General features: G+C 42.0%; 1 non-coding gene across 1 annotated transcript; it reads right to left on the bottom strand.

The window, feature by feature from the left end:
- Positions 1-1,528: 1,528 nt before the first annotated feature.
- Positions 1,529-1,725, bottom strand: LOC142654406 (U2 spliceosomal RNA). Its single transcript, XR_012849027.1, has one exon. It is a non-coding gene; the product is annotated as a U2 spliceosomal RNA (small nuclear RNA).
- Between the last annotated feature and the right edge of the window lie 6,847 nt (positions 1,726-8,572).

The following is an 8,572-nucleotide window of genomic DNA, read 5'->3' as shown; positions in this document are numbered from 1 at the left end:
CTCCTCCATTTCAAAACGAAAGGAAAAACGAATCCGAGCCTCGCCATCTGAAATATAACCGATGATCACACCCATGATGATCGATCGCCTTTTCGGTCTTGTTCGTAGTCTTCCCCCTATAGCAGCAGGTGGCTTAACACAGCAAGCTGCCAATGCCACAAGGCCGAAGGTACGACGTACTCCCAAGGTCCCCCTGGCTAAACCACTTGAGCTTAGCCAGAAGGCCGAGAAGCGATAACCCGAAAGTGGCGTGTGTTGGCAGAGCCTGGCCAATACTGCTGTTCACCACTTGCAGCGATTCAGCTTATTCCTAGGCACCTCCATGGGGCCCTGCCGGCTCACACACTCACACAAGCAGCCAGGCGGGAGGTGAAAAAAGGGCAGAGAGGAAGCTAGACATGCTTTGCTTCTTTTGCTTGCACAACAATGCTGTGCAAAAAGCGGAGGAATCGACATAAAAACGCCTTCCTGGCAACGCCCAAATGCCCTCCTGCTGTGCACACAATTGCTAGCAGCAGCAAGTGCATGCCCAAAGCCACCCCTTCTCCCTTCACGCCTTCGATCCCCTGCAATACAGTGCCTGCTGACCAGCACTGCCTGGGCCCAGGCTTGTCTGTCTGAGGTCCCATTATGATGTCATAAAGCTTGCTCTCACTTCTTGGCCCCATTATGACACGCGCAAAGTTCCGTCAGAACCTTATATTAGACGTTGTTGCTCAGTCAGTCACTCAGTGTTGCCTTGGAGGGCAACACAGCAACATGTACCCATGTTGACTGCACAGCAACATGTGCCCGTGTTGCCTGCACAGCTAGCTGCCTCCAGGAGGCCACAAGAGGGAGACAGGTGACTGCTAAATGGCAAATAGGCATCCTCCTCAAACTTTACTGACACCTTCTTGTCCTTCTTCCTCCTCCTCCTCCTCCTCCATCCTTGCGCAGTTCGTTAGTCTTCCTTCCAGGTAACATAGTAACAAATCCAAATTGGTGGTGTCTTTGTAGGCGAGGGAGGGTTTGTTGCAACTTCAAATCTTACTTCTTTCAAATGTAGGGAGGAGAGCTCATTCCATCACATCCATCTAGTGCACACAGGTCCATTGTGGCAGCTGCAATGGCTGCTTTATATTCCCCTACTCCACTATTCCACTATTTGACTGTCGTGCTGCATCAATCAGTGACTGTGGGCTGTGGGCTGTGGGCTGACAGACTGGCTGGCTGGCTCAGGTGCAGCTCTTGAACTTACCTAGGAGGAGGGACAGAGGAAAAGGAAGGTGAATGAGCTGTTCCAAATTGAAATGCAGGAAACACAGAAACACAGACACAACACAGCCAACACAAGAGGTGGCAATCTATTCATCAAGTCATTTAATAATGAGGTCATTATCACACATTACACAACATGTATTGTATAAAGGCATTGTCCAACAGGCGTTCAAATAATGGGATTAAAGGAGAAATCCAATCAGCAAGAAAAAAACAATGGCAAAAGTAAAAAGCACTTTTCACATCTGATTTTAGTCACTGCATAAGGAAAGGGTGCACCTGTCCTGGAGATACTACAATACCAGGTCAATGCGTGTAGTGGACAGAGCAAGCTCTATTTCCATCTCCCTGTTCTAAAAATCCATTTAATATATGGTCCCCACCCCAGATAGGGGACGTATCAGATATTAAACTGATAAGAACAGATTTTTTTCTTTTGAATTTAACTAAGTCTAATCAAACTAATTTCTTAAGAACAAGGTCTAGTATAACATCTTCCAACAACTAAAGTGGCATGTGCTCTGTGCTCTTCTTTTCCCTAAATGTTTCTTGTCTAGCAGGTAATATAAATACAATTCACTGATTGCTAATTTTATGCACTCTTTTTCACTAATATAATCTCTCTTGAACAATAAAATATTTCTTGTTTTCTAAAGTGCGTTTTTTATGCAGTTTATAGTGCACCATAAAACTTTTTCTTCTGGCAGTGTATCATAAATACCGTAAAAAATCACTTCAAAGTTTAAAAAGCTAAGACCAGTAAAGGAATTTTAAAAGTTATCCACATTCTTTCCAAACAGTCTGTGAAAAATAACAATTCCAGAATATGTGCAGGGTCGTCTCATCATAGCAGCATTGTTGTCTAGGGCAGACTCTGAAATTGCACAATCCCCTTCTGATCATCCAGGCAATGTCTTTGTGGCTATTTGTAAGGTAGGGTGCATTAACTTTTTCCCATATAGCAGCGCTTCTGTTAAAAGAAAAGTTAGAAATGGGTGTCATTGTATCTTTTTTCTTTATTTCAAGTGAAATCAACTTGCGTCGCCTAAAAATATGTCCTGCAGCATATCGTAAAAAAAAGGACCAATTATTACATAAAGACACACTTATAAAACAGAGGCTAAAAAACAGTATAGAAAAAGTTTTACATTTGGCACATCTTTACCACCTTTACTAAGTGATTTGAACATTGTGTGTCTATTTAGTTTCTCGAATTTTGTACTCCATACAAATTGAAATAACATTCTTTGAAGTTAATAGTTAACTCATTCAGCGGAAACACAAAGCTCAAGTACAGCATAATTGGAAGCAGGATGGCTTTTATGATAAGAATTTTCCCACTCAAGGTAAGTTTTTTCAACATCCATAAATCAATTTTCTTTTGCAACTTGTTTTTTACGTCTTCCCAGCTTTGCGCACCATTGTTTTGTTGATCGAAGATTACACCTAAAACTTTAATTTGGTCGGTTTGCATTTTTAAGCTGGGCATAAAAAAATCAGTCCAATCTCCAATTGTAAAACAACTACTTTTGTCAATATTAAGTTTAAAAGCAGAGGTTATGCAAAACAATTATGTGATTCTTATAGCTCGTCTAAGGGCAACCTGTGATGAACAGAAGATAGAGATATCGTCCATATAGCCCATGACTTTAACTTCGTTCCCACCACTTTCGGGTAGAGGAACACCTCTGACAACCTTGTCTTTTCTGATCATTGACAGAAGTGGTTCAATGGCACATATGAATAGTATGGGTGACAGGGGGCACCCCTGTTTAACTCCTGAGTGCAGTTTAACTTCATCTGTTAGCAAGCCGTTGACTAATATTCTGCTAAAAGAGTTTTTGTATAAAAGTGCAATTTGTCGTATAAAAACATCTGGAAAACACATATTTTTTAAAACTAACCCTAAAAATCTATGAGAGACACGATCAAATGCCTTCTGAAAATCTAATGACAAGATGGCTAAATTCTGCTGTCTATCTTGCTGGTACCAAATTACATCTCTGATGGTGCTTAGATGTTCTGTCACACTTTTCCCTGGTACTGCACAAACTTGGTCCATATTTATAACTTGGCTTAAGACCCCTTTAAAACGGTTAACTAAAATTTTGGACATAATTTTGTAATCCACGTTGAGAAGCGTAATTGGTTTCCAGTTTTCTGACCGAGATTTTTCTCCTTTTTTATGAATTAGAGATACGAGGCCACTTCTCCAGGATAATGGTAGTAGAACACTTTTAAAGGCTTCCTTAATGACAAGATAAAAGTCCACACTTAAAATGTCCCAAAATTCCCTATAAAATTCTACGGGAAGACCGTCAGATCCCAGGGTTTTTCCATATAAAAAACTTTTGACAGCAGCATGAAGTTCTTCAGAAGTAATGTCCTTACATAATAATTCTTGGTTGGTTTTAGATAAAGTGCAATCTAAAGTGTTAATAGCATCCTCAGTAAAAGACAAGTCTATGGGTTTGTTGTTAAAAAGTTCTTGATAAAAGCTTTGAGCTTTGGCAAGCATACCGTCTGCTGTTGTTTCGCCTTCCAGTTCCTTGATCATCTCTTTGGCGTTGACGGTTTTTTTAAAGAAATATCTAGAGCATTTCTAATTTTTCTCAAGAATTTCAATTTTTCAGCTGAAGATGATTTCTTTCCCTTTGTTCTCAATTTCTTTTGCGATTTGTTCCTTTACGTTTATAATTAAGTCTTCCATGTCTATACAAGCTCTTCTGAGTTTGTAGTACGTTTGTAGCTTGGTGTTGAGTGTGTTGTGCCACTTAGTCTTCTCTCTTGCTCTCGCAATGCTTTTTTTGCTAAATAATTCTTTGATTTTTTTTTGGCCGTATTCCCACCACTCTAGCATGGAAGAGTAATTTTTCTGTTTACCTTATAAATGGTTCTAATGGTTTAAAAAATCTGTCCTTATTGCAGTTTCTTGATGTAGCATTGTATTGAGTCTCCAGACTCCTCTGCCTTTGACTAGCCTGGGGACTTCTTACTGTGTCTGAATCATTTTATGATCTGAGAAGATATTGGAAATTAACAAAGATGTTTTTGTTAATTTGCTCTGTAACAAAAGTAAAGTCAATTCTGGACTTCGTAACAGCATTTTCCCAGGCCTACCATGGGTCAGATTTTTGCAGGTCTCTCCAGGTGTCTTTTAGTTTAAAGTCTATGAGCAGGTCTTTTAACTGTTTCTCTGTTTTGTCTTTCCTAGGTTCCCCAGTGCTACCTTCTCTCTTTTCATCAGATAGGATACAATTAAAGTCACCAGCTATTATTAACGGGGATGAACCAGGTAAGTAGCATCATATATCATCCAACAACTGCGACTTTTCTTCTTTTACAGGTTAGGCATAAACACATAGAAGTCTTAACTCCACCCCATGATGGTTTACATTAGCAAACAGAGCTCTTCCGGGTATAACTTCCTTAAATGCTTTGACGTTGAACTCCTTAGACTTAAACAATATTCCAACACCAGTTGATCTGGTTTCATTGTCTCCAGAACATATGGAATTGCCCAAAGTCCAATCTTGTCTTAGAGTTGCATAGTTCATGTCAAAATCTATTCCACATTCCTGTACAAAAAAAATGTCTGAGTCCACTGCAGACAAATACGAAAATAAAGCGGCCCGCCTTGTTGGACCCTTTAGACTCCTCACATTGAGCGAAGAGATTTTAATGCTGTTTGTCATAGGTCATTCGGATTAGAGGGTACTATTATCCGAATCTGACATAAAGCCCACAAGAGTGCAGGGGCTAGAGATGTCTTCTGAATCTGAAAAGTCAATATTGGTGGGGTCGGACGTTGGGCATTTTGCCGGAGGTTGTTTGCCGGAGGTGACAGTTTAGCCGGTGTCACTAGGGGCTTATATTGAGGGGCGCTGGACTTTTTAGAGACAACACCTGGTTTCTCTTCTTCAGGTTTTCTTTTTCTCTGTGTTTCTAGATCTATGGCTTCTTCCAGACTATGACCCTTGGCCTCTGTGGAAGATCTCTCCCCCACTTTGGCTTCGGGTTTCACCTGTCCCATGATCTTAGCCTTCTCCAGATCTTCAGAGCTTTTTAAACCAAGACCTTTGGCCGCCACAGACGATCTCTCCCCTGCTTTAGCCTCAGGTCTCATGGGATCAGCATTCTCCAATCCATTAGGGCAATCCGACCAGACAGCCGAAGCACCCACGTCTGGTAAGTCCTCTCCTTGCGGAGATTTTGCTGCTGACCTCTGCGCTGAAGATGGCCCAGCAGACCCTGGCTGCCCCCTGACTGCATCCGCATAAGAGCCAGTTTTCTTCAAAGGGCAGTCCCGAAAGGCATGCCTGGCACACGGCAAATGTTGCAGACAATCTCATTTGGACAACTGGAAGTTGTGTGGCCCTTCTGGTAACACTTTTTACAAACTGCCACCTCTTCTGGGCAGTTCTCATACGTATGCCCAAAGTCCATACATTTCCGGCAAAACAAAGGCATGTTAGGATAAAACAGACATCCTCTGTCTCTGCCAATTAAGAATCCTGAAGGGGGGTGATGGAATCCCCCAATTCCTTCTGAGTCTTCCTTCAATTTCACGAAAAACTTGAATTTTCCTGTCCACAGTTTCTCTGATTTCAGGACTTTGTGGGAAAAGCGCACTGAAGCGCAATCTCTCTGAAGAAAGAAGCTTATGTCATCCAGAGGTACATGGGGATTACTCATATGAACCACCAAAGGCTTTTCTTCCGTGGTAAACAGGATAACAAAGCAGAGACCTTTGAGATCTTCCTCACCCAACTTCAACCTGATGGTCCTGTACAAGCTCTGACAAGCAGCTTTCGACACCAGGGTAAGGGTATAGCGACCCGGAACATCTTGGAGAGCTAGGATGTCTTCTCTCTTTATCCCAAGGATCTCCAGCAAAACTCGCCTCACGAAGAAACTCAATTGGAACTTGTCTCTGGAATCTTCTCCAACCTCGATCTTGAAGGAGTCTTTTATCTTCAGTTCATCGGATCTTGAAAATCGCATAGTAGCCACCATCATCGCTTTATGGGGATTGTCTTCTCCTCGCAGGTCCTCTTTTTATGGCAGCATAGAACTTAAGATGGCGAACCACCGATGCCCTATGGCCAAGAGCTCGACAAGCTTTGGAAAGACCTTTCAACCAGACACGTGATCTGAGCCAAAAGGCCGAGAAGCGATAACCCGAAAGTGGCACGTGTTGGCAGTGCCTGGCCAATACTGCTGTTCACCCCTTGCAGCGATTCAGCTTACTCCTAGGCACCTCCATAGGGCCCTGCCGGCTCACACACTCATACAAGCAGCCAGGCGGGAGGTGAAATAAGGCCGGAGAGGAAGCTAGACATGCTTTGCTTCTTTTGCTTGCACCACAATGCTGTGCAGAAAGCGGAGGAATCTACATAAAAACGCCCTCCTGCCATGCAGACAAACGCTACCAGCAGCAAGTGCATGCCCAAAGCCACCCCTTCTCCCTTCACGCCTTCGATCCCCTGCAATACAGTGCCTGCTGACCAGCACTGCCTGGGCCCAGGCTTGTCTGTCTGAGGTCCCATTATGATGTCATAAAGCTTGCTCTAACTTCTTAGGGCCCCACTATGACACATGCAAAGTTCCGTCAGAACCTTATATTAGAGAGGGGTCAGACTATATTGGTGGGGGGAGAAACAGACGGTGGGGAGAGGACTAGGCAACAAGATAAGGAGATCCTTTCGTTATAAAACAGCAGTGAAAATAAAAAGGCCCAAATGTCAAATCACATTTCTGATACTGAAAGTGAAACATTTAAAGGCAAGTTAAAGTGTATGTTCACAAATGCCAAAAGTCTAGCAAGCAAAATGGGGGAGCTGGAGGCCTTGATACCGGAAGAAGATATAGATATAGTTGGTGTTGCTGAAACATGGCTGGACTCTTCACATGATTGGGCTGTAAATCTACAGGGTTTTACACTGTTGAGGAAAGACAGGGCAAATAGGAAAGGTGGTGGTGTATGTCTGTATGTGAGAAGCGATATGAAGGTGAGTGTAAATGAGACATTAGAGGGTGAAGATTGTGAGGAGGTTGAAACCTTGTGGGTGGAATTACAAAGGGAGGTAAACACTGAAAAAATTACTTTTGGTGTAATCTATAGACCCCCCAATATAACTGAAGAGATAGAAGGTCAAATATATAAACAGATGGAGCGGGCTGCACAGGCGGGTACTGTTGTGATAATGGGAGATTTTAATTATCGGGATATTAATTGGTGTCATGGTTCGGCTTCAACTGCAAAGGGGAGACATTTCCTCAACCTGTTGCAGGAAAATTTTATGGGCCAGTTTGTGGAAGACCCGACTAGAGGTGAAGCTCTGTTGGATCTGGTCATTTCTAATAATGCAGAGCTTGTTGGGAATGTCAATGTTCGTGAAAACCTTGGTAACAGTGACCATAATATAGTTATATTTTACCTATACTGTAAAAAACAAACAGGCTGAGAGGGCAAAAACACTTAATTTTAAGAAGGCCAATTTCCCCAGGATGAGGGCTGCAATTCAGGATATAGACTGGGAAGAACTAATGTTAAATAATGGGACAAATGATAAATGGGAGATTTTCAAATCTACTTTGGGTAATTATAGTGCAAAATTTATTCCTACAGGTAACAAGTATAAACGACTAAAATTAAACCCCACATGGCTTACACCTTCTGTAAAAAGGGCAATACATGACAAAAAAATGGCATTTAAAAAATACAAATCTGAGGGTACAGCTGTAGCCTTTGTAAAATATAAAGAGCTTAATAAAATCTGTAAAAAGATAATAAAATCAGCAAAAATACAAAATGAAAGGAAGGTGGCCAAGGATAGTAAAACAAATCCTAAAATATTCTTCAAGCATATAAATGCAAAAAAGCCAAGATCTGAACATGTAGGACCCTTAGATAGTGGTAATGGGGAGTTGGTCACAGGGGATCAAGAGAAGGCAGAGTTACTAAATGGGTTCTTCCGCTCTGTATATACAACAGAAGAAGGAGTAGCTGATGTAGCCGCTGCCGGTGCTGTTAATATATCAGTTGATATACTGAATTCGATGAATGTAGATATGGTGCAAGCTAAATTAAATAAAATAAATGTACACAAGGCCCCGGGACCAGATGGATTACACCCTAGAGTTCTTAAGGAGCTTAGTTCAGTTATTTCTGTCCCCCTCTCCATAATATTTAGAGAGTCTCTCATGACTGGTATAGTGCCAAGGGACTGGCGCAGGGCAAATGTGGTGCCTATTTTCAAAAAGGGCTCTAGGTCTTCGCCGGGTAATTATAGACCAGTAAGCTTAACAT

Source organism: Rhinoderma darwinii, chromosome 5 (genome assembly GCF_050947455.1).
Source record: "Rhinoderma darwinii isolate aRhiDar2 chromosome 5, aRhiDar2.hap1, whole genome shotgun sequence".
NCBI classification, from domain to species: domain Eukaryota; kingdom Metazoa; phylum Chordata; class Amphibia; order Anura; family Rhinodermatidae; genus Rhinoderma; species Rhinoderma darwinii.
This window is presented reverse-complemented; position numbering and strand designations above follow the sequence as displayed.